Genomic DNA, 27,944 nt, shown 5'->3' with positions numbered 1-27,944 from the left:
AGTCGATTCAGAAAACTGAAACTTCTGGGGCTTTCAAGGTGCCTATGCATTGGGACTGTCCAGGTCCACTTTTACAAAAATGTTCTCTCAAGTCTCATGTCCACCCCCCATACTTTGATAGGCATACATAAAGAACTGGAATAATTTTTGTATAAGGAGCTCCAGCGGCATCATTGTCATGAAAGCCAATCGAAAAATATTCCAAAAATTTAGAAAATGCATTTCTATGCTGACAGCATTAGTATAAACTTATTAGTGCAATTGAGGCAGCTGTCATCTATTGGCATTTTCGCGATTGCAACTCAAATGAGTTGCATTATATACATTATGCAGCTTTTTTACCCTTCTTACACCCATAAGAAGGGTATAAATATCGCTTGAAAAACCGACTTTCGATCCGAGGCCCGGAGGGCCGAGTCTCATATACCAATGAACTCAGCTCGACGAACTGAGCAAATGTCTGTATGTGTGTGTGTGTGTGTGTGTGTGTGTGTGTGTGTGTGTGTGTGTGTGTGTGTGTGTGTGTGTGTGTGTGTGTGTGTGTGTGTATGTGTGTGTGTGTATGTGCGTTACAAAAAAAAGTCACGCACGTTTCTCAGCCGTCTGTCAACCGATTTGAGTTCTCTTGGAAGCAAATGAAAGCTACTACATCCTAGTAGAACGCTATTGATTTTTTTTTCGATTGGACATTTGGTTACCGAGATATCTCTCGAAGAGTACGTATGAGTCATACTTCTAAACTTTTCAAGATTTTTGACCAAGTGTATCATAATAAATATTTCAACCGTTTGTCAATCGATTTGGGTTCTATTGGCACCAAATGAAAGCTACAGCATCCTAGTAGATCGCCCAGAAATTTTATTTCGATTGGACATTTGGTTACAGAGATATCTTTCGAAGAGTATTTAGGATTTATACAACTAAACCTTTTGAGATTTTTGACCAAAAGTATCATAATAAATATCTTAGCCGTCTGTCAACCGATTTCGGTTATCCTGGCACCAAATGAAAGCTACAACGTTCTAGTAGAACCCTATACAATTTCATTAGGATTGGACATTTGGTTACCGAGATATCTTTCAAAGACTACTTGTGAGTAATACAGGTTAACTTTTTTTGAGATTTTTGACCAAGGGTACCATAATAAATATCTCAGCCGTTTGTCAACCGATTTGGGTTCTCTAAGCACCAAATGAAAGCTACAATATCCTTGTATAAGGCCCTGAAATTTTATTTCGATTCGACATTTGATTACTTAGATATCTTACGAAGAGTATTTCAATAAATTCTTTTTACCCTTCTTACACCCATAAGAAGGGTATAAATATCGCTTGAAAAACCGACTTTCGATCCGAGGCCCGGAGGGCCGAGTCTCATATACCAATGAACTCAGCTCGACGAACTGAGCAAATGTCTGTATGTGTGTGTGTGTGTGTTTTTTTTTTCTTTTTCTAAACCATAGGGGGATAATCTGCTCAACAGACACCCTAACAGAAGGTTAGGGTAGTGTAGGTCTGACAGGCCGTCTTCTACAACAAAAGTAAAATCCAGGACTACTCTCTCCTCGTACCCACTAAACCATTCCTATGGTCGCCAAACCCTACGTCTCTCCGGAACCACCAAGAAGGTATTGCTTCAGAGAGGGGCTAGTGCACATCGCACCCACAAGGTTAGCTGCGTAGCCTGCAGCAACGAACATCGATGACTCGCTTTGGAGAGTCCAGCACGGTAGCATGCTGGTGCTTAGCCAGTTTCCCGAGTGGTCCTCGCCACTCCCTTTGTCCTCGGAAGGCGGGCAGGGTCAACCCCGCCCGCGCCCTACTGCTGAGCGGACATCAAGAATTGATGCCCACGTGCAACCCGATCTGACCTGCCCGTAAGGAAGGGTATCACTACCCTTCAGGCCCTATCAGATGCACCCGTAGGTTGCAGACAGCAGGATCTCACCTACCCCGACCCTTGCCGGGGACCCCTTTCCAACCGCGGGCTCGGATCCAACCCAGTAGACCGACGCCACGACAGCACCGCTACCGGGACTTCCTCTCCGCGGCCACTTAATCGTTGTAAGGGTCGATCTCGACCGCAGGGCACCGGTATGACCTACGAAGCCGACTCCGAACCCCTGGACCACCTCTTGTACTGCATCTGGACTAGCCACTCTCCGAGTCCACGCGCCACCTCCTCTGTAGTTCCCAGACGATATGGGTGATAGCCGTTGAAACAGCGTTCCAGCCAAACTCATCCCTACACATCCTCTGGACCAAGTTGTCCGGGTTTGTGTCCTCCCCGCATGTGGCAAGCATGCGGTCACGCATTGTGCGAAAACGAGGGCACACGAACAAAACGTGTTCCGCCGTTTCCTCTAAACCATTGCACGCTGGGCATTCGGGAGAATCCGCATGCCCGAAACGGTGTAGATACTGTCGGAAGCAACCATGACCTGTAAGAACCTGTGTCAGGTGGAATGAAACTTCCCCATGGCGCCTATTAATCCAACTATCTACCCTCGGTATCAACCTATGGGTCCACCTTCCTTTGGTGGAACTGTCCCACGCGCGCTGCCATTTGACCATAAAGGCCATCCTGGCAGTCCTGCGTATGCCTCTTGTGCCACGCATTTCGAAGCACTCCATGTCCTCACTGATAAGAATGCTGATAGGCACCATACCAGTAATGACGCAGAGAGCGTCGTGTGACACGGTACGGTATGCGCTCGCAACCCTCAGGCACATAAGCCTGTAAGTACTTTCCAGCTTCCGTCGGTAGCATTTAGTACTTGGCGCGGTGCCCCACGCCGGGCCGCCATACCTAAGTATGGACGTAGCAACACTAACCAGAAGCTTGCGCTTACTGGCGTACACCGCTGAGCTATTGGACATCATCCGGGACAGTGCCGCAATAGCTGTGGAGGCTCTTTTACAGGCATAATCGACGTGGCTACCGAAGGTAAGCTTATCGTCGATCATCACGCCCAAGTGCTTGACAGAGCGCTTCGACAGGATAGTGCACTCTCCTACACTGATCTCCGTCTGCTGCGCCGACTGCATGTTGTTAACAACCGTCACCTCTGTCTTGTGGTGAGCCAGCTCCAGTTTTCTGGACCGCATCCACGCCTCCACAACCTTGATCTAGTGGTCGGTAGTCAACTTCACCTCCTCGATCGTTTCACCGTAGACTTCGAGCGTAATATCGTCGGCAAATCCGACAATCACCACTCCCACTGGGTACTCCAACCTCAACACCTCGTCGTACATGACATTCCATAACACCGGACCCAGGATAGAACCTTGCGGGACTCCTGAGGTTATGTGAAAGCACTTCCGACCCACCTCCGTGTCGTATACTAGTACGCGATTCTGAAAGTAGCTTCCGAGAATCTTGTACAAGTACTCCGGTATCCCCAGACGCAAGAGCGCATCGGCAATAGCAGCCCAACTGGCGCTATTAAATGCATTCCTTACATCCAGAGTCACTACCCCGCAGAAGCGAATTCCCCTCCTCTTAGGCTCGAGTGCTTTCTCGGCGGTTTTTGTAACCGACAAGATAGCGTCTACGGTGGACCTCCCCTTCCGGAAGCCATACTGGTTGCTCGAAAGACCATTTACGCCCTCAGTGAACCGCAACATTCTATTGAGGATGATCTTTTCGAGCACCTTCCCCGCCGTGTCAATCAAGCATATTGGTCTATATGCCGACGGGTCTCCGGGTGGTTTCCCCGCCTTTGGCAATAGTACCAGGCTCTGCCTCTTCCAAGCTTCTGGGAAAACTCCCTCGTCCAGGTATTTCTGCATAGCAGACCTGAACATCTCGGGAGCCTCTGCAATAGCTACTTTTAAGGCCAGGTTCGGAACTCCGTCCGGACCTGGGGCCTTACCTACGCTAAGGGACTTAGCTATCCCCGCAAGTTCCACATCGGTGACCCTCTCCTCATCGCCAGCCCCAGTCCCCGGCTGTCCTACGAAAGGAGGCCAAGGACTAGGATCATGACGCGGAAAAAGTCCTCCAATGATCCCCTCCAACATCTCTGGAGATTGCTCTGTAGGAGCCATCACACCTCTCGTCTTGGCCATAACGATCCTGTAGGCATCACCCCACGGGTTCGTATTGGCAAATAGAAATACACTAGAACTCCAATGGCGCTGTAGTCACTTTTCCAATTTAATTAAATTAATAACTTTTATTGCAACAATTGATTGTTTTGAGGTGTCCAGCTTGAAGAGCATCATTTGTTTTGGTAAACAAAATTTATTTGACACTTCTAGTACCGCTACTGACGCTGTAAGGACGTGGCAAACTAGATGTTAGTCACACGAATAGTCGCGACATTGGACTTCTGTGGCTAGTTATTCTACTTATTGGCACTCTGACAGAGACCCTCAAAGCAGGCCTTTTTGCTTGCTCTTATCTCGGTCTTGAGCGCGGCTTTTGCAGCGGCGAACACCACCCGCCGTTCGTTTCGCTCTTCCTCTGATCGTGCTCGCTGCATCCGCCGCCTAGCCCGTAGGCAGGCGCGGCGCAGGTCCGCAATCGCGTCGGTCCACCAGTAAGCCGGTGGCCTCCCATTTCTAGGGTGGACTCGCCTAGGCATGGTCGCATCACACGCACGTGAGGCTGTGACCATAGTGGGTAAGGTGAGATGCGATCGGATGCGATAAGTTATGAGATGAGAAGAGGGATGTTTGATAGGCCATAGTGCATGAGGTTTTCAATGAGGGTGCGCATGTTGTTTTCACATCCTTTTTCGCCTATTTCGTGCGCATCAACGACTCGCGTGATTTGATCGATGAAGTCGCTTGTATGTTGAAGCGCTTCTTTGGATGTGGGTAGTAAAATGATCGTTTCATCTGTAAGAGCAGAAAGATAAAATGCACCCGCTTTTTGTTTTGCGCGAGCCATTTTTTTTTGCTATAACTTAGTCAGTTTTGATCCTGTTGCAATAGTAAAAACCGACCTGTTCAAAACAAAATCTGGTGTAACTGTACAAGATTGAGATTATTTAATTAATTAAGAAGAGAATGTATCAAATGTAATTATATCCGCCTGAGCGATGTCTTTATGTATACACATATTTTTACTTTCCGGACTGGGCTATCTGAGTGTTGATTTCAATTTAAATCAATATGAGACTGTTATACTGATTTTCGGCATTAGAACATTTTGTAGACTACTTGATTGTGTTGGCCTCGGTAAAAAGTAACAAAAAAATTGGCAAGTATGTATTATTTAAGGGTATAGGTTTTTTTATTACAAAATTTTCGGCGATATCTACGAGAAAAGATGTCTCTAATAAGTACACAAGCAATAAATTGAAATCCTTCAATAAATATGTGTAAAAGTTTTAATAAATCATGACATGTCTCTATTAATTTACAAATTGCAACCGTTATTGAAACATAACTGCGCCAAACACCGTATGCAACCAAATTCATTTGAAATTCGGAGAAAATGGATGTTGAACGGAGGAATAAACAAAGATGGTGCATCCAATTTAAATAATGTATACGTTTTTTGGTTTCATTTTTGCTAGATGTTCAATGAAATCATACTATTATTTCTCCATGTTTGAATAATATTCATTACATATTCCCCGCACAAAAAAAAGTACAGTGTACTTTACTAAGAGTGATTAGTTAAATGACTAATCGTTAATAGTATGAACATTTTTTTACAAACCGTAGCAACAAAAGTTGTTTTAGCCCGTAATGCGTGAAACCCATATCGTTATACATCAACCATAACTATACATACCTTGTTGAATGTTATGAGAATGATTTTTAAAATTAGGAGAAATTAATTAATATTCATAATTTTGTATTCGGTGTTCTTTGGTTTTAAGCAGTATGATTTGGATGCATGGTCAATATTTGTGTTTATTTACTCTTTTCGTTAAGGGATCAAGTTTTGCCCGACAAAGAAAAAAGCAGAACCTTTTTCAGAATCCTTTTAGCAATTAAGTTGAATGAATCTTAAACTTTCTAACTTGCACATGAATAACATGCACTGAACAAACGATCATATCAAACATTGATCACTTGATTTAAATCCCAAACAGAGAAAATAAAATGTGTTTTTATACCTACACATAAAATAACAAAATTATGCTGTAAAAAAACTTAAACGATTTGATGGAATACTATTTTATTTGCAATGAAGTATGTTATTTTACATGGCGATCGATAGACAGTATGATAAGTTTTTATTACGACTGGATCGTCAAAATGCAAGTCATTTGAGAAAGATTTGAGTTATATTTAAAAACAATAACATATTAACGCATTTTATGTTACCTACTAGCATTCCCAACACATTAAATCCGAATTGCTTTACATACACAACGAGCGCAATCATAAAATCCATACCCGACTGCTTTCTCTTGCATTCTCGTGCGTTCACATGCGTCGAAGCAGCTCCATCGCATTTCCGCACTCATCGCAACTCATCTACTACACTACCCGTCATAAGTACGGACTCACAAAAAGTATTGCAACAATATTGCATCACCCTGACTCACCTCGATATCTCCAAAACCAGAGAACTTACAAAGATGCTGTCTTCAGAAAAGTTATTCAGAAGATCAAAAGCAACAACTTTTCTGAAGGCGGCATTTTTGTAGGTGTTCTGGTTTAAGAGATATCGACGTGAGTCAGGGTGATGCAATATTGTTGCAATACTTTTTGTGAGTCCGTACTTATGACGGGTAGTGTATGTACGGTTCATGCGTTCTGCATATAGTTTCCACAGAGTGTGCTTCGACGCTTATCCGATCTCTTATCTCTTTGCATCGCACCTTACCCACTATGCGCTCAACGTGAGAGCACCGCTACCAGCTCGTCGCCGTCTAAACCGATTAAGTTTCGCTCACGGCGGAGCGCCTCCCTAAATACCCCTTCGGCGAAGTATGATGTCTTCCACCTGCGAGGGCTTGGCCTTGGCCTAGCCGTCTCTTCTTCTATCCGCTGCACAATGGTCGGAAAAAGATAAAGTTCGGCCAAAACTCTTTTTATGTGTTTAATCGAAGTTATAGGTTGCCTAGATATGTTATATAGTATTTTTAGTGTTTAAAAAGGTGTATTAAAAAATTACGTAATTTCAATAATTTCAAAAAACGGTGAAAATCAGTAAACCCCATATTTTTGCCGTTTTTTATTAGAAAATCAATTCGAATTCAAATAAATGATCATCTTTCGATCAAACCCAATCAAGTTAGTTCAAAACGTGTGAAAAATGTGGAAAGTAAAATTTTATTTCAGTAAAAAATGGAAAAATAACTTAAAATATTTGAAAAAACATGACTTTCTTAAATAGCTCTAATTTGAAAAACTGCAAATTTCTGCAAAATATTTAAACGTTTTTAGGCAGCTCTAAGCATGTTGAACATGATGTACTATTCGAAATTGCGGCGACACGTGACGACACGAACCGTTTTTTAACTTAAAAATTACCAAAATTTCTAAGGTACAATCTATGAAAATTTGAAAAGTTTTTGACATATTAATTTTGCACCATACGTGCATTCAAACAGTCCAATTACAAGCTTTCATATGCTGGATAACTTAAAACATATATTCCATTCTCAATATATTATTATTTTAGTTTTTTCGAAAAATTCATTTTTCAATTTTATGACTTAGGCCACTTTGGCAGTGAAAATGTCATTGAAATACAAAAGCTGGTATGATTTTAATTAAGAATCATAAAAGTACAATACATTAACTTTCTTATAAGGTGAAATAAAGTTTAAAAATATCAATTTCGTTTTTTGAGAGTTTTGGCCGCCCCTTTGTATTGAGCCCGACCAATGTGCGCTGTCTGCTGTTATTGTAGTCGATACTGTAGCGAACCGCCAGGTTGTCGCTGTGAGTGTAGCCATCATCTACTCTCCAGTTCGAACTACTTGTTAGGCCAGGACTACAAAAGGTCACGTCAATAATTGACTCCGCTCCGTTTCGACTAAAGGTACTCTTGGTACCGACATTAGCCAAGTCGACATCTAAGATGGCCAGTGTTTCTAGCAGGATCAGACCCCGCTGGTTCGTGAAACGGCTTCCCCATTCCACAGCCCAGGCATTAAAGTCGCCCGCTATTACCACCGGCCTTCGCCCTGTTAGCACGGTCGTTAAGCGGTCCAGCATTTGCGTGAACTGCTCGATCGGCCACCGCGGAGGCGCATAACAGCTACAGAAGAAGACCCCGTTTACTTTGGCGACCACGAAGCCCTCATAGGTAGTAGACACCAACTCCTGAACGGGGTATTTACCCGTCGTCCATATCGCCGCCATTTTTCTGGTCCCATCTGAGGCCCAGTTGCCGTTGCCGGCGGGTACTCGGTATGGGTCCGAAATGATGGCGATATCCGTCTCCCACTCAGAAACCGCCTGACAAAGCAGTTGCTGAGCCGCATCACAGTGGTTCAGGTTCAGCTGCGTTACCTGCACTGTGATTTGTTGTTCACTGCGGCTTTCTTAAAGGCCGGGCACCCTGGACCACCCATCGGATGTCTGTTTTTCGAGGTTTTCCCGGTACAGATCATGCAGATGGGCGGACTCGTGCAGCTTTGGGCCTTATGACCTTCAGCGCCGCATCGCCTACACAGTTTGCGCCTGTCGGGGCCTTTACAGTCCCACGACTTGTGTCCTGGTTCCAGACACCTGAAGCAAACCTCTGGTGGCTCGTGGAATGTCAGGTGACATACACACCAGCCCACCTTTATACTCCCTACTTTAACGGACTTTTTAACATCCGACACAGGTAGCTGAACCAAAGCTATCTGTGTCCCTGCTGGCCCTCTCCGTAGCTTAACGGCTGCGGCGGCCACCTGCACATCGCACTGTTGCCGCAGTGCCGTGACGAGCTCTTCCACTTCGGTGATCTCGTCAATGTCTTTGACCTTCAGAGTCGCCTCATGTGTCAGAGCCCTCACCTGCACACCCTCACCAAGGACCTCTTCTGCCAGCCTCTTGTAGGTGGCGCCCTTGTGTTCCTTCTGGCGCTTCAGCTCCAGGATCATCTCGCCCGTACGAGTACGTCTAATACTGCGCACGTCGGCTCCAAGACCCTCAAGCTTGGCGTCGCTTCGCATCGTCTTCAAGACGTCCGAGTACTTAGACTGTTCCGTCTTGATGACGATAGCGTCGCCTTTCTCGCGCCTGGCACCTGCCCTCCTACGCCTTGGCTTGGCGTCCTGCACTTGTACCTGCGGATTCACCTTCTTCTTCCTCTTCCGCTCTACCTTTGTCCAAGGAGGGTCCTCTCCTTGGATCGCCCTGCTCTGTGGCTGCTGAGGGCCCACCAATGGTCGCAACCCCTTGTTCCCATCGTTCCGGGACGGGCCAGCCTTTTCAGGCCCACCCTTCCCAGCTTTCCGGGAACCCTGGCTGGGGTCCGACTTTCCGGCATTACCACCGGCTTTCGGGGTTATTATACGCCTGGCCTTGCGGGCGCCGCCAGACAGCTCCTCACCTGACGGCTGCCTCGCCCGCTTCTGCGAATGCTTGGCACGTTTGTCACGAGCATTCGCTTCCACACTCTTCGGACTACCTGCAAAGGAGAAGGCCTCCGTTTGTGTAAACTTCGACGCCTTCTCCTTTGCGGGTTCCGCCGCTGCAGCAGCCAGCAACGCGACCGCGTGTTCCTGCTTGGCCTCATCGACAGACACTCTAAGTCTAAGCAATGCCGTTTTCAGGTCCTTGCTTATGTTCGACTTAGTTGTCGCAAAGTCGATGATTTTGCCAAGCTGGTGCTCAGCAACCTCTAATGTGGGCCGTCCTTTTCCTACTTCTTGGCTGATGGCCCTCAGCAACCACGCTCCGTCCATGACCTCCGCCGGCTGGCTTGCCGTGGAGTGGACAGGAGCTCTCACGCTTGAGCTACGTTAGCAGCTTCCAGCACCTGACTCCTCACTTCTCCTTGTCGGAGACCTCATCAACCCGCTTCTTGTGAAGGGGTTGATCGCACCACTACTTCCACCTATGTTGATATTTTTAGAATTTTTGCTCATAATGTATTCCCACGAGTTGCACGAGAAAGAATGTCCACCACGCCAGAGCTCTGCATTAACGCGGTAAGGGACAGCTTACTGTGGGGGGTGCCCAGGTACCCCACAGGCTCCGTTAAAGATCGAGCATCTTTTTCACCCCCTCGATCACTCATTCCTCGGCACGGGTCGCTTGACACCTTGAATTGGGGTTAGTAGTCCTATTCTTATCCGGCAACTACTCGGCTGACTCGCAAGCGGGGGGGGGGGGGGTGCGTCAGGTCCCAGGACATCCGTCCCTGCTGCCCATGTTGTGTGTATGTGTATGTGTGTATGTGTGTGTGTGTGTGTGTGTGTGTGTATGTGCGTTACAAAAAAAAAGTCACGCACGTTTCTCAGCCGTCTGTCAACCGATTTGAGTTCTATTGGAAGCAAATGAAAGCTACTGCATCCTAGTAGAACGCTATTGAATTTTTTTTCGATTGGACGTTTGGTTACCGAGATATCTCTCGAAGAGTACGTATGAGTCATACTTCTAAACTTTTCAAGATTTTTGACCAAGTGTATCATAATAAATATTTCAACCGTTTGTCAATCGATTTGGGTTCTCTTGGCACCAAATGAAAGCTACAGCATCCTAGTAGATCGCCCAGAAATTTTATTTCGATTGGACATTTGGTTACAGAGATATCTTTCGAAGAGTACTTAGGATTTATACAACTAAACCTTTTGAGATTTTTGACCAAAAGTATCATAATAAATATCTTAGCCGTCTGTCAACCGATTTCGGTTATCCTGGCACCAAATGAAAGCTACAACATTCTAGTAGAACCCTATACAATTTCATTAGGATTGGACATTTGGTTACCGAGATATCTTTCAAAGACTACTTGGGAGTAATACAGGTTAACTTTTTTAGAGATTTTTGACCAAGGGTACCATAATAAATATCTCAGCCGTTTGTCAACCGATTTGGGTTCTCTAAGCACCAAATGAAAGCTACAATATCCTTGTATAAGGCCCTGAAATTTTATTTCGATTCGACATTTGATTACTTAGATATCAGCGCTTGAAAATTGAAGCGTTTTCCCTCAGACGAATCAAAATTTGCTCTTCTTTGACCGGCGCTTTTCAACCCAAAGCGGTAGCAATATGCCTTCATTATGGTTAACATGCTTCAGAAGCAAGTGGGAGCGGGAGCAATAAAAAATATGAGTGAGAGTGAGGGACGACGATTCACACGCAGAACTCGATGTACACAGCGCAACGAGTAACTTTCACGCAGCGACCGAAAAGACAAAAGAATTTTCACGCAGATTTGTGTAACACCGGATCTACACAAAAAATGTGCTGATCCGGTGTTACACAAATCTGCGTGAAAATTCTTTTGTCTTTTTGCTCGCTGCGTGAAAGTTACTCGTGCGCTGTGTTGTTTCATTTAAGGGTGCAGCGCCGTGCGGCTCTCTGAATCTCTCTCTTCGCCGGTGTATACGGCAATGAATATAGGGTAAATCGCCAATTGTTGCACGGCTAAAAATTCGCCAATTATTGCACACCCCATAAGAAAAGCATGGAGTGTGCAACAATAGGCGAGTTTTTAGCCGTGCAACAATTGGCAAATTACCCTACTTGATTTTATCTCGTTATTACAGTGCAAATGGCATAAACTCGAATTAAATCGATTATAATAGTCACGTCCATCATTCTCTTATGGACAAATTGATTGTTTTTACAAGTTTTGAGCAAAACATAAATCCACTGAATCATTTACGCATCTTCAGCCTCACCGCAGCAAGTGAGAAATAATCGTTACCAGTCAATATGCTTCACCAGCCAACCGACCGATGAGGAATAGTGGTCGCGGCTGGTTCGGTTTCTCTTTGCTCCCTGTGCGTGTTCGTTCGTAGGGATGGTTGGCGCTGATGACTGATCGTACCATTCATATTCACTTAATTTCAAGCACTGTTAGATATCTTACGAAGAGTATTTCAATAAATTCTTTTTTTATTATTATATTCACTTGTTATCTTGCATTAGTTTTTGACCAGTCTATGGGAAATTATTTTTTAATAAATAATGCTGTCCTCATACAAAGTGTATACTAGCAGGTAATTGTTTTCAACAAAGTTATAAATAACAAATTACAAATACACAGGAATTTTATGAAAACTAACAATATGTTAAATGAAAGCTTTGAATTTATATATTGTGGGAAAAATGCTAGTACCGGACAGCCAAAATAACTAGCTAATGCCAAAACTGATTAACTTAGTAGATATATCATTTTTGTCCTTTTTACACCATGACCACGAATACCAAGTACTTCGAAGCTAATTTAATCGACTGATTAAGAGATATTAGACAAAGTGTAGCTCGCTGATTTTCTTACCCTATTGTTAATTGATTCAAGATTTTTTGGAAGTTAACAAAAGATACAATATTCCAGAATATGTGAGCTTTTTTTTTAAACATTGCATACAAGATTCTAGGAGGTGTCTGGCATTTCTGGTAGTTTAGTCCATGGTCCATGATGCTATTTTGGAAACCAATCCACTAGATGCCAAATCCACAATATTTTCTAGAACTTTTGGTCCATCACACAAAAAAATATGTTAAATACAAATAATACAACAATAGTTTTAATAAGTGTAAGAAGGGTTCTGTTCACCATAGGTGGATTAAATCGGGTTTTTCATTATGCAACTCATTTTAGTTGCATAATGAACTGATACGGAAAAGTAGGAAATTATAATACTTAAATGAGTAGTATAAAATAGAAATTATGATACTGAATTGCATGAAAAATAATAAATCACAAAAAAAACTATTGAAAAAATAATGATTGCATTCGCTTGAAGAAGCATTTTTCAACTATTCAAAATAAAAAGTTATTTGAAAGGGTGTGCGTACTGCAAAGTGGAAGAATTGTGATCCGTTTGTGATGGTCGGTCGTGTAGATATTTCCGTGGCATCTGTAGTGGTCACACTGCTGAAAGCCACTCACTGGAAGGTGGATTGAATGATGAGAACGAGAGAAGAAGTATAGGTGAGAGTCTGACGAGTGAGCTGGAGGATTAATGTTAATAAAACAGTTTTAGATTGCATCCCAACTGATTCGGACGTGTTTTACTTTATTTGGAGTCACGTTACTTTATTGACTACTCGGTCCCGTTTCATCATTAGTTGAACTTATCAGTGTCGACGAGAGTAAAATTAGCTATTTTTTTTTATCAACTTTTAGCGTGCAATTCAAGTTATTTTTTTTTATTTTTTAAAATTGTGTCTTAATTCCCAGAGTAAGCCCGTTTTTTTTTCTTTATACTCTTTTGTTTTCGGGAAAAGCAAAGACAAAGCCATCATTGATTTTTTGTTATGATTGTTTAATCTTTTGTCCGGATCACCATTTTGAGTTTTATTGAAGACAGTAGTATAAAAGTGTTTTATTGTGTCGCTGTTTTGAATAGTGATTAAGTTTAGCGCCGTTTTTTTTATTGATTTTATAATTTGGCGCTGTCCTCAACTTTTCGGAGTAGCTTTATTTTAAACCATTTTGTGTTTCTTTTCTTTCTTTTATATCAGTAGAGGAGACGACGCTCAGCTTCGTTTGTGATAGTACCACCCAATTCATCATCCACGACAAGTTCAACTGCTGAATTCGCTCAAGTTCATCGCCTGTTGCCTGTGAGGTGAAAGTGTGTGTGAGTGTTAAACGAAGCGAGGAAGCTGCTTTTCACATAAGTGAGCCAAGTGAGATGCACGGAAGATTTACGACCTGTTGATGCGAATTGAAAAGTGCATGAGAAATTTCGACGAACGCTCGTTTCCATTTGCTGCTGTTTCGACCTTGGATTTAGCTGCTGCCGTTTTTTTGGATTTGTGGTTGGAGTCAGAGGATTATCATCGCTTTTGTTTTGTGCTGCCCGAGCCTAGAGTGCAGTTCATTGCCATTTGAAAACGAATTCATCATACGTTTATCGCTTAGAGGAGCTAGGGTAAGTGGATCTATTCTTACCGATTTTTTTGAGCGGAGTGCAACGACATTTTGTATTTTATTTTTTTGCTTTGATTAAAGTATGTCGGTGACAACAACAGTGGAACCATTTTTGCCAAACTCGATCCCATTTGCTCAGTATGTAGAGCAACTTGAGTACGTTTTTCTCAACAATAATGTACCTGAAGAAAAGTACAAAACTTCCTTTTTGGCCGTGTGCGGAGTTACAGTTTTTAGTGAGATCAAGAAGTTATTTCCTGGGCAGGACGTGAAAAATCTCTCGTATACTCAGATTACAGAAGCGTTGCAGAAAAGATTTGACAAAGTGGATTCAGAGGTCATTCACAGTTACAAATTTTGGCGTAGGAGGCAAGGCAAATACGAGAAGTCAGAAGATTTTGTCATAGCAGTGAAGGTGTTAGCGGAGCAATGCGGTTTCGGTACTTTTAAGGACAGGGCCATTCGCGATCTTCTTGTTATTGGGGTCCATAATTGTGATCTTCAAAAGCGGCTGTGTGATGAAGATGAACTGACCGCTGCTAGGGCAGAGAAAATTATTCTGAACCATGAGATCTCCAGTAACAGAACGAGTGTTTTGAAAAGTGATGACGAGCGAAACAATTCTATAATTGCTCGTTTAGGCCAAAAAGAAGTTCGGTCGCGATCGAGGCACAGATATCGAGGCAGAAGTAGAAGTGGTAACCGTAGTTTGAACCGCAGTGTTTCCTTCTCTCCCAGGAAGAAACAGGATAGATACAGTGATTGGAAGCGTAAGGATGAAAAGTCTGTTTATTTTTGTTCGTACTGTAAAAGAAAGGGCCATACCAGGAAGTTTTGCTACAGTTTGAATGACAAAGAAAAATATCAGGCGGACATAAAGTTTTTAGACTTACCAAAACCTTCTACTTCCGGGAATTCTTCTGGAAATTTTAAAAGGCCAATACAACCAGACGATGACGACGACGACATGCCTTGTATGATGATTTCATCAGTCAATCGTATCAATGAGGCCTGTTATGTGGATGTTTTAGTAGAGAAGACCAAATTGTCCATGGAAGTAGACTGCGGTTCCGCAGAGACAGTAATCTCGGAGAAATTATACTTGAGAAGCTTTAGGAACATCAAACTACTACCATGCACAAAGAAATTGGCAGTTATTAACGGAAATAAGTTGAAGGTTTTGGGTAAGATGGACGCATCGGCGCAGATAGGAGAAAAGAGGCAGCGACTCCAACTGGTGATTATTAGATGCGAAAATGACTTTGTACCATTATTGGGGAGAACCTGGCTGGATTATTTTTATGCGGATTGGAGAAGCGTTTTTGCGAAGCCGGTGACTGGAGACGAAAGTGTTCATATGCTGAAAGAAGAAAGTTTTGTTGACGAGTTGAAGAGTAAGTTTTCTAAAGTTTTCGACGGGGATTTTTCAATTCCAATAGCGGGGTATGAAGGAGATTTAGTTTTAAAGGAAGACAAGCCAATTTTTAAAAAAGCATACCAGGTTCCGTTGAGGTTGCGACCCAAAGTGATTGAACATTTAGAAACCTTGGAGAGAGATGGAGTTATTACTCCTGTTGAAACAAGTGAGTGGGCTTCACCAGTGGTTATTGTTTTTAAAAAGGATCAAAGTATTCGTTTAGTCATTGACTGTAAAGTTTCCATAAACAAGGTGATTATCCCAAATACATATCCTTTGCCAGTGGCACAGGATCTTTTTGCCTCTCTTTCAGGATCGAAGGTGTTTTGTTCACTCGACTTGGCTGGAGCGTATACGCAACTTTTATTATCTGAAAATTCGAAGAAATTTATGGTCATTAACACCATAAAAGGCTTGTATGTTTACAATCGTTTACCTCAGGGAGCTTCGTCCAGTGCGTCTATTTTTCAGAAAGTCATGGACCAAGTGCTTCATGGTCTGGAATTTGTCACATGCTATTTGGATGATGTATTGATAGCGGGAAAAAATTTTGAAGATTGTAAGGAGAAGCTTTGTGCAGTTTTAGAAAGATTAGAAAGGGCAAATATCAAGGTAAATTTAAATAAATGCAATTTTTTTGTAACAGAACTGCCATATCTTGGACATATTTTGACGGAGAAAGGGCTACTACCGTGTCCTAATAAAATTGAAACCATACGCGAGGCAAAAGCACCGAAAAATGTGTCCGAGCTCAAAGCGTTTTTAGGATTGTTAAATTATTACTCAAAATTTATCCCGAATCTTTCATCCCGTTTACGGTGCCTTTATGACTTGCTGAAGAAAAATGTTAAATTTATTTGGACCACTGAGTGTGAAAACGTTTTTAAAGATTGTAAAAGTTTCTTACTTCGACCTTGTTTATTGGAATACTTTGACCCTTTAAAGCCTTTGGTTGTTACTACTGACGCGTCTAGCTATGGCCTAGGAGGAGTATTGTCGCATGTCATTGATGGAGAAGAACGCCCTATTTGTTTCACTTCGTTTAGCCTCAACGATGCGCAAAAAAAGTACCCGATTTTACACCTGGAAGCTTTGGCAGTTGTTTGCGCGGTAAAAAAATTTCATAAATTTTTGTTCGGGATGAAGTTTGTTATTTATACTGACCACAAGCCTTTGATAGGAATTTTCGGGAAGGAAGGTAAAAACCAGTTGTCAGTGACAAGGCTACAACGCTATGTTTTTGAACTTTCTGTGTACGACTATGAAATAATTTATCGTCCTTCTTCGAAACTAGCAAATGCTGATTTTTGTTCCCGATTTCCTCTGGCACACCCTGTTCCTAAGGCATTTGATCGAGAATACATTAAAAGCCTTAACTTCACCGAAGAATTTCCTATTGATTATAGAAGAATTGCCGAAGAAACAAAAAGGGATGAGTTTTTGGTTCACATTAGTAAATATTTGGAACATGGTTGGCCAGAGCGTTTGCACAAGAGTTTCCGTGACGTTTACTCCCATCACCAGGACCTTGAGGAGGTGGATGGATGTATTTTGTTTCAGGACAGAGTCATTATCCCACAATCTCTGCAACCAGATGTTTTAAATCTACTCCATAGAAATCATGCCGGCATAAACAAATCCAAACAATTAGCCCGGCGGACCGTATACTGGTTTGGCCTAAACGGAGACATAGAGGATTTTACCAAATCATGCAGAATATGTAGAGAGATGACCCCGACACCAAAATTGGCCAATTATTCTAGTTGGATACCTACTAATAAGCCGTTTAGTAGAATTCATGCTGACTTTTTTCATTTTGACCATAGAACGTTTCTCGTAATTGTAGATAGTTTTACTAAATGGATTGAACTGGAGTACATGCAGACAGGAACGGATTGCAGAAAAGTCATCAAAGTTTTTATTAGTGTTTTTGCCAGGTATGGCTTACCTGATGTGCTCGTGACAGATGGAGGACCACCATTTAATGCCTCAGATTTTGTGGAATTTTTCGAGAAACAAGGGGTGAAGGTATTGAAAAGCCCACCATACCACCCAGAGAGTAACGGACAAGCAGAGAGGACTGTGCGGATCGTCAAAGATGTTTTTAAAAAGTTTTTATTGGATCCCAAAATCAAAGCTCTGGATATCGATTTACAAATTTCTTATTTTCTTATAAACTACAGGAATGCTTGTTTAGAAAATGAAGGACAATTTCCATCGGAAAGACTGCTATCTTACTCTCCTAAAACGCTATTGGACTTGATTAATCCCAAATCAAATTTCATGTTTAATTTAAAGGATTTGCATGATGATTCATCTAACACTGGTTCCAGCGATATTGAAACCTTCAATGATAAATTTGTTAACCTGCAGTGTGGTGACCTGATTTACTACAAAAACCATAACAAGAGCGACATCCGAAGATGGTTGCCAGCTAAATACTTAAAACGAATTTCTGCGACTATATTTCAGATTTCCCTCAGTGGCAGACTGATATCGGCACACAAACAGCAACTCAAGGTGTGTGATGAGCCTCGGCGGAAAGCAATGCCCCCGTTTGCTATCCGTGGAGAGACTGAGCGGCACAGCACTAGAAAACGTCGTAGAGAAGATGATACCAATCTGTCAACATCGGATGATGAGCCCGATTTTTTTGGTTTTGCTGCTGACTCATTCATTTACGGTGATGGTATATCAGCTGACAATCATGTTCCTGATTCGGAAGCGGCTCAAGAACCCCAGTTAAGAAGAAAATCGAGCAGAAATGTGAAGAAGAAAAGAAAAGGAGATTATGTATATTATTGAAATATTTTGAAGAAGATATCGCTAGTTAGAAATATCATTGTTATTCAATATTCAACATTCAAAGGTTTTCCTGAATTCTGTATTTTAAATTGGTAGAAAAGTTTAACTTAAAGTAGGAAGGAGTTGTAGTGGTCACACTGCTGAAAGCCACTCACTGGAAGGTGGATTGAATGATGAGAACGAGAGAAGAAGTATAGGTGAGAGTCTGACGAGTGAGCTGGAGGATTAATGTTAATAAAACAGTTTTAGATTGCATCCCAACTGATTCGGACGTGTTTTACTTTATTTGGAGTCACGTTACTTTATTGACTACTCGGTCCCGTTTCATCATTAGTTGAACTTATCAGCATCGAATGGTCATCATGATGATTGGTGTAGTTTCTTGTTCTCCGCTGGACGGGGAACTTAATTTGTTCGTCTTGTCACTGTGAGTGTCGACTTGGTTTCTGTTTGATCATTTTTTTTTTTTGAGAGACTTTTCCGCTATGCGGCATTTGTCTCTATGGCTTTAATACAGGTTTTTAAGGTTCTTTGATTACAAATGTGATAATTACATATACTTCCTTTAATTTTATTGGGATACATTGTTTGAAGAACTTGTAGCAAACAAGTATACCGCATTTAGTTCACTACTGGACTGCGAACTGCGACTTTATAAGTGCGAAAACGTAAATAAAAGTGCGCGGTTGCATCATATCAGGTTAATGTCTTCGGCGCACTATTTCTTCAATCTATGGAGAACAAGTGCTCTGAAGACACCGAGTTGATTTGATGCAATCGCGCACTTTTATTAGCGTTTTCGCACTCGTGAAAACTAGTGCGATAGTCCAGTGGTGAACTAAATGCGCTATATATCTTTCAATTACGGCCGAATTAATTTTTGACAAGTTTTATTGTAGTTATGATTTTTTGAAGTTCGAAAATAGTCGAGAAACACAAAATTGATTTGATGCACCTCTTGATTTCAATGGATTTGGCTGAAATTTTGACCAGTTACTGCTTTCAGGATACCAATCAAAACATGCGGGTGGACTTGAGAATCAGAGAACATTTTTGAAAAAAGTGGACAGGCCTAGGCTTTATGTTTGATCAAATTAGTATTTGAGCGGTGAGGATTGCTGTAATAATTATCATGTATTAACTCTATTTAACATCTATTTGCATTCACTTGCATTTTCCATAAGGTTATATTTTTGTATAGACCATCACTGCTGGCAACAGTAGATATTGTCCCGCTGGAAAAACTTGTTATTAGAAGGCACGAAATGTTGCTAATTGACAAATTGAGAGATGAAATTTGTGAAAAAACGCGTTCTGGTGGGATTCGAACCCATGACTCCGTATTCGCTAGACCGGCGATTTAACCATTTAACCCACAGAACAAGTAATGGCTAAAATATAAACGACTCATAAAAAAGTTATAATTTTCCATAACAAAATCAGAAATGCCAATAAATAAGTAGGGGTGGGAGCAATAATAAACTACAAAATGTCCATAAACAAATAAAAAAGTGCATAAATAAATCAAAATTTCCCATAAATAATTGATTTTCGAGCAATAAAAAATGTTGAAATTTCCACGAATAATTCAATAATTGCAATAAATAATCAGGTTTTTTCCACCAAAAAAGTTTAAATTTTCCATAAATAAATCTGATTTTTCCATAATAAATTAAAAAAATCTCAATTGAAAAACATAAAAAAGCAATTGAAAGTTTAGCCATAAATACGAAACAACGAACATAGCAGTTGAATGCAATTCTAGCTAAAAATATCGGCCGAGCCATGCGGCGAAGTCGCATAGAGGATTGAGGAACTGAGGCGGCAGAAGGCCGCCGAAGTTTCCGAAATTCGACGCGTTGTAACTGCGTCGATTCGGTTCTAGGCAACCCAATTGCCCAATATAATGCGAACAGAGATGTTATCCCTTTTTAAAGTCCGACGAGCGTTAGCGAGTTCGGACAGCAAACGATCATCTTTTAAATTGCACACCTAGTTTCAGTCTTTCTATCATAGTTCTATGATGTAGTGTGTTCGAAATATTGGGTTGGAAAAACTTGTTCTGTAGCTTAGTTGGTTAAAGCGCCGGTCTAGTGAATACAGAGTCGTGGGTTCGAATCCCACCAGAACGCGATTTTTTTCTCAAATTTCATTTCTCAACTTGTCAATTAGCAACATTTCGTGCCTTCTAATTACAAGTTTTTCCAGTATGTTTCAGACATACCAGCAAAACTGGTAAAATGCCAGTAAAATGGGCAATATGTGTCATTGTAGTATTGTCCCGCTTATCTTTTATTAGAGTTCGCAAGGCAAAATGGCTGCACAACGGTGAGTCGAAAAGGAGAGCGTCCAACACAGCTCTGGTCCTCACAAGTTCCTACCTCATGCTTCCACGGGTCAAGCGATGACAAAGACCGCCAGCTAAGAGTTGTGTGCTTAGCTGGTAGTGCAGCCTGGGCACTGTTGTCCTTCTGACTTCAGCTAGATTGAGGAGGTACGACCCGAGCGTCTGTTCACCAGGAAGGTGCGGCTCAAACAGCGTCTGTTCTGGCATCCAGCGGCTGAGTATGAAATGCTCCTCCACGGGAAGCTATACCTAAGGTGGCAGCCCCACCACGGTGGATAGGGGACCTTAGACCAACAACCTACTGTTTCCGAGACCCAAAAAAACCGTTACTGAAACCGAAAATGATTTCTTCGGCCCTCTGCACCACCGTGGGTGCCCAGTAGACCTGTTCACTTTTTTTGACCTACCCGTGTCACATCAAATTATCAATCCACATGCAAAAACAAGTCTTCAGTCCAAAAATGAGCCAAATTGGTAAAGGTTTAGAGGTGTATCAAATCGATTTTGTGTTTTTCGAGCATTTTCACGAAAATGTACTCCAATATCCAAAAAATTGCACCGAAAAGTTACCAAAAACACCGTTAAAATATAGTTGGAACAATACTCTACAACTTTGCCTTTGTGTTTAAATTGCTTATTTCAAAGTTATTCAACAATTTTCGTTAAAAAATCGCGAAAAAATACAATATTTTTACGGTTTTTCATGTAAAAGTCATGTAAATTTACATTGTTTTAAGTGACTAAATTAATTAGCTATTGCTCCTATGTGTTACGAACATTTCGTCCATACATCATTTTAGTGTAGGAATTCGTTTTCATTGACTAATTATCAAAAGTATGTCACGTTGATACTAAAAATCGCATAGAGTTGCCAGCACAAAATAAAACAAAGTTACCCATGATTAAAACGTCATTACATTTCTTTGTCGCATCTGCATCAGTTTCAATTTGGTGTAGATGGTTGAGCATGAGACTGCCGATTCCAAGATTCAAGGTTCGAGCCCTGGAATAGGATTTTTTGCGTCTCGTTCCAGCTATAAGTTAATGAGACTACGCTCTGCATCTCATTGCAATTTGGCATCATAGCCTTGTTTCGAAACCGTAGAGTGCATAGTAAGAATGAAGTTTCCCTTTATCGTGTAGTTGTGTTGCTTGTGACTAGATAGATGGAAGAAATCTCCATAGTTGTATGATAAATTTTGCATCCAGAAGCAATTCCATCATCGTATTGAATTGTTTTAGCTAAATTAATCGGTATCAAACAGATGTCCAATATTTCGTCCAGCTGATCTCGTCGACACGATTTCTTGTCAACAAGTAAACTAAATATCCAGCTAGTCCTGGAATGGGCTTAATTTTCAGGTCCCGATCATCATTATTTGGGAGATGGCGTGTAAGTCGTGGGCCATGGCTCATGGCAGATTCATCATCCTAACTGCTACAAAGAAAGAAAAAAAAAGTTTATTATGTATTTGAGCTTGAACCTGGGACCTTCTGATCCGCAGGCTCGAGCCTTATCATCTGCGCCATTTCTGATACTTGAATCCAAAGACATTAGAATACGATGGCATGACGTCTTAATCATGGGTAACTTTGTTTTAATTCGTGCTGGGAACTCTACGCGATTTTTACTTAGTATCAACGTGACATACTTTTGATAATTAGTCATTGAAAACGAATTCCTACACAAAAACGATGTATGGACGAAATGTTCGTTACACAAAGGAGAAATAGCTAATTTATTTAGTCACTTAAAATAATGTAAAACCACATGACTTTTATATGTAAAATCGTAAAAATATCGTGTTTTTTCGTGATTTTCCAACTAAAATTATTGAATAACTTCGAAATAAGCAATTTAAACACCGTAGTGTCTTCGGCAAAGTTGTAGAGTATTGTACTAACTATATCCTAACGGTATTTTCGGCACCCTTTCGGAGCAATTTTCTGGATTTAAGAGTAAATTTCTGTGAAAACGGTTAAAAAAACACAAAATCGATTTGATACACCTTTAAATCTTTATCAATTTGGCTCAATTTTGGACTGAAGACTTGTTTTTGCATGTGGATTGATAATTTGATGTGTCACGGAGAATCGGAGAAAAAAAGTTTCAAAGTGAACAGGTCTAGTGCCCAGGACTGAAAGTACACACCAATTTTTTTGAAACGCTTCCAACACAAAAAAAAATCAGCAAAATAAATTGCTGAATTTCAGCAAAATTTTTGCTGCAATTCGGCACAACGTTGCTGATCAACTGTCAAAATTGCTGGATGGTTCAGCAAATTGAAAAATAATTACTGATATTCAGTAAATTCGCATTGCTGAATGAAATCAGCACAAAAAAAATCAGCAAAGTTTGCTGAATACCAGTAAACAAAATTTGCAGTGTAAGTGAAGTAGCAAGGCAAAAGAAAAGGAAATATGTTCCCGCCCAAACAAGGCACGTGGATTTCGCGAAGTGACAGATGTTTTTGATTGTATTCGTGATGAACGACAAGAGTGGCTCAATGAGATGAGTGTGCTTGCTGTCAAATCTAATATAATGGGATGGAGTTCTATTGGAATCTGCTGACGCTGTTACGGCTAATAACTATCGCGCTTATATCAGAAGGCGAAGGCACATAGTCGCCATATTCTGATTTTTCTCTAGAGGCATCAGAAGGCCGGCTCCAGAGGCACGCTATCCTCCATTTGGGACATTTGTGCCATGATTTTTTGGGTGGTGAGTTTGGCGAGTCAAAAATCGCGCGTGAAACACTCGACCATGAGATTTGAGAATTTGAGTTTCTACCAACACTGATATTGTTCCTCAATTATGTTTCAATGTTCGTCCTTTATAACTTGAAGATTTTATGACTATATCGGTCTTTTTCTACTCATAGTATAAGGGAGTAGAGATCAAAGTGGATAATGAAATGATAGATATGATACTATTCGCTAGGTAGCGAACAAGTGTGAAAATTTTATAGAAAGTGAAATTAGGCAAGTAGGCCATGTATTGAACGAATAAATCGAATACAAACTTCTGCCGTACGACCTGTGCTTTTAAACAGATCGGCTTGGTTGGTAGTTCATACCACCTCACCAAGACTGGCAAAAGTTTCAGGCACCCGACTGCCTATGTATTGTTCTGTTTTCATCACAAGTTCTATCGATCAGTAGCTTTTTCGGGATTCGCACTCCGTTCATAGGGGTATGCATATATCGCGGCGTGTTCTTCCTATTAGCTTTTTCGATGTTATTAGATAGAACACTTTTCTTTTTAAGCCAAACTTTTATATCATATACTGATTTATCGACCGTATTCTATTAATAACTTGATGATTTGCTCCAATGCTAGGCTAATTCTGCACTTACTTGAATGTATGAATTTTACTGAATTCTGATACCACTGCATCTGTACATGCCTGTTGGATATCAATTAATCTGTTATAAATTTAATTGCGTTCTACTATTTTTTTTCTGTTCTATAACGATTTTTATGTTTAACTTTACAGTTTGTTCTTATCGCACTATGTGTCCCTCGATCGGATATTTATCGCATCATCAACGGCTATGACGACTGTGGAAATGTCTGTGGTCGCGAAAATGTACAGATTATTGACCTACTTTGTTCTGTAAGTATGTCCATAAATGGTAATTACTTAAATAAAAGGTAAGAAAATTCTATATCTGATGTCGATTACATCCTTAGGGAAAAAATATGATCTCCAAGAAATATCTACTGTTGATCGTCATCGATTCCGTTACGGAACCTGCTCGAAGATGTGTTTCCGATTGCGATGCTGATGGTGGATAGTAAGTCTCGAAGCCCAGCCACCGTGGATGCATAACAACTTTTCAAAATTTTACACAAAATTGCTTACATTCCAGCAAACTATTCTTCAATCGTTGCATTCGATTCGATCCTCTCCTGCGGGAACGTGCTCCCCAGGGCTTCCTCGATGAACTGTGGCAAGACGTGGAGCTGTTCCGATTGAGCATTCTATGGCTGTGTCTTTTGGGATTCTTCAGTTCACTGCTGGTGCTGGCATTACTATGGTATATTCCCCGGATCTTGATTTGGACGTTGGTGTTCGGAACGATAGTGGTATGTGTGGCAGGAACCGGCTGGTTTTGGATCCAGTGGCATCTGGAGAGTGGCGCCAGCCGGTGGTTGTACTTTGCGTTAGGGTCCAGTTTTGTATGTACCTTGATTGGAGTATTTTTGGCGGCCGTTTGGAAGAAGGTCACTCTGATGGTGCAACTGCTTTATGAATCCGGTCTAGCGCTGAAGAGCATGGTTTTCTTGGTTTTTCTACCAGTATTGGTAAGATATCCTTACTTAACACTTTGGAGACGGTATTTTCACCTTTCTGGATGCAACCTCGCTGGTCTAGAACACGTTTATAGAGGTCGGTTTTTACGGCTGGGCTATTGTAACCCATACGTCTCCAAAGGGTTAAATGTGTTATTCATGAATTTGATGAAGTCCGCTGTCCAACGTTTTCAGACCATTTTAATCATGACTGCCATGCTAGGCACCAGTCTCTACCTAGGGCTTTTGATCGAAAGTTGCGGCTCTGCAGCTATGGTTGGTTCAAGTGTGCACTACGTTAAGGATTCCCTGGCAGTACTCGCACGTTGGTACAATTTCATGGCCTTGATTTGGTTCTATCACTTCCTGTTGGGATGTCAGCATGCGGTAACCGCAGGAGCGATCACTCAATGGTACTTTACTAGACAGGACGACCGACTCCAAAACGTACAGAGCAGAAGCTTCACAATGCTAGTTCGATACCACCTTGGAACGGTTGCATTGGGGTCTTTCTTGCTGGCTGTTTTGCTGCTGTTTCAATGGATGTTGAAAATTATGCGGGTAAGTCTTCAATATATTTCATTTCTATTAGATCTGATTCTGAGAGGCTTGGTAACTAGTTGTCGGCCAGAGTGTAGATTGAGCAATTAACACTGCGTTAGATCTAATCTATCTTACTTTTATTGTTGTTACTTTCTAACACTTACACGTTACTGCGTCACAAATCACAGCTGATAACAAGAAATTCAAGATCCAATCGACGCAAGTGTTGCTGCATCTACTGCTGCCAATGCTGTGTGGGATGCCTCCAATCCCTACTGGATCCCATCACAAGGAAAGCCTACATTTTTACCGCACTTTATGGACAATCGTTTATCACGGCCGGAAAAAGAGTGGCAAAAATGTATGCGGAAAATTCGGGACAAATGTTTGCCGTTGATATCATTGGAAGTATCATTTTCATACTGGCCAACTTTCGGTTCTGGTTCTGGTTGGATTCATTGGTGTGAAGCTGGTTCAAAACCATACCGAACTGTATCATCCCTATGTGCTGTTGGCGATTGTTCTAATGATCGTTTATCTGATTACGCATTGCTGTATGCTGATGTATAAGGTCAGTCGTGATAAAGGCCAATACTGATTTGATATTGATGATTTATTTATGTATACTATTCTTTCAGATATCAATCGATGGGGTTTATCTTTGCTTTTGCATTGACACAGAAATGAACAATGGTGTGGAACGACCTTACTTCATGTCCGAACAGTTGCAGAAGTTTATCCAAGGTACAGCCAAGTCCATACAACCACCAAGACTGCGAACAAGAAGCAATCCACAGCACGAACAACAAATCTAGAGAGAGTGACCAAATCTTGGGGTGAAATAATTTCGGTAGATAAAAGGTTTTTATTCAAGAAATTGAACGATTCATATTTTCAAACTGGATAATTCATAATGATAGAAATAAGAGTACCATTGCAGATCCATCGTTCTTTGGTAAACCACTCCGGGGTCGCAATGTTCCACTAGCAAATTCGGTACACGATGCCTTGTTTTCAGTTTCTACAATGTCTTCAATATTTTGCCCCAGAGGCAATAATCTAAGATGATTGCTGGAAAAAATCATGCAGGGATTTCCATGATAACCCTAGAAACAAACTGTTCGTCTGAAGGATAGCTATCAGGTATCAGTAGCTCGGCTCCAGAGGCACGTTCTCCTCCATTTGGGGAGATTTGTGCCATCGCCATGAACACGAGCCTATTCATCATTTAGCTGAGGGAAAACGGAAGGAAAAAAAGATGGGACAGGGAAAATGACAGGTAGGTAAGAGAATAGGATCGTCATACACGCATAAGCGTACCACAACAGGTTCACACAGCGTCCTGAAAAGGGCAATGTAATACGCATAAAGCGCAAGCACAGAGAACAGACATCCAAGTCCAATTCCGAAACTGTGTAAGGAATTTAACGGCCATTTGAAATCGGCAACACAAGTGGCAATAGGGTGGCGCTGCAATCGGTTAATCTCCCATACTAATTTAATTCACCACTTGAAATGTTTCAATTCACCACTGACTGTGGCAATATGGTGTTTGGTGGCGTTAGTGTTGTCATCGTGTATTGGTTTGCAACCTTACTCAAGTAAAGATTCAAATCCTTACACAACTTTCCGAATGAAATTTGTTCTAGCCTGGATGTCTGTTCTCTGTGGCGCAAGTTTCTGGTGTCAGTTTCACTTAATAAGTGTTCACCGAGTTCTCGGAAACGAAATTGTGCAAATACTGGTTAGTTACATATCAGATGATACGAAGTTCCATTATCGGACTCACAGCTATCACATACAAATGAATCAACTTGCTGAATATTCGCCATGTGCTAACTGAGTCGGCAATGGCCAGTCAATGCTTTGACCAGCATGCTGCAATTCTTCTTTGACAAATTTGTTAGATTTTTCGCCAACCCTGGAAATGACTCAGTATAATACAATTTTGTTTGACGACATGACTCCAAACTAGTCTTATATTGTTTGTGCTGAGTGGTGTCAATCTGAAGACCCAACACTCCGATATCGCAATAGCTGGCGCAGGGCCAATGATTTCATGTGGTGCTCCAGTGCGTGCTAACTCATCAGCCATTTAATTTACAGCGATGGAAGAATGGCCAGGTACCCATAAAATGTGAACAGCATTTGCTGAATCCAGCTCCTCGATTTGAGTTCGACAAGCGATAATTAACTTTGACCTAGAGTTGGCCGAATCAAGTGCTTCAATAGCAGCCTGGCTATCTGAACAGAAGTATATTACTTTGCCCATTACGTGCTGCTGAAGTGTCGAAGGCACTCCGCACATAAGAGCAAAGATTTCAGCCTGAAAAACGGTGCAGTGTCTACAAAGCAAGTAAGACTGACGTAGCCATAGCTCACAAGAGTGGACACCAGCACCTGCTCGACCTTCAAGAAGGGAGCCATCAGTGTATATATATAGCGTGGTTCAAAAAATCGTTTTTGCTCCACACCGCTTATTCGAATCATAACCAGATTCTATGCCTTCTCCCAAATTTTGAGCCGAATTGGTTGAAAATTCAGAGTGCACAAGCCCTTCAAAGTTTGTAT

General features: G+C 41.5%; 1 protein-coding gene and 1 pseudogene across 1 annotated transcript in view; one reads left to right on the top strand and one right to left on the bottom strand.

Moving 5' to 3' along the window:
* LOC134291547 (uncharacterized) overlaps nt 1-27,944 on the bottom strand; it is a gene marked incomplete at its 5' end in the record, with an annotated part of 384,123 nt that overhangs the window by 9,623 nt on the left and 346,556 nt on the right.
* Nucleotides 15,521-26,232, top strand: LOC134284200 (choline transporter-like protein 1; annotated as a pseudogene).

This window comes from Aedes albopictus, chromosome 3 (genome assembly GCF_035046485.1).
Source record: "Aedes albopictus strain Foshan chromosome 3, AalbF5, whole genome shotgun sequence".
Lineage (NCBI taxonomy): Eukaryota > Metazoa > Arthropoda > Insecta > Diptera > Culicidae > Aedes > Aedes albopictus.
The sequence above is the reverse complement of the archived record's forward strand: the minus strand, read 5'-3'. Positions and strand labels throughout refer to the sequence as shown.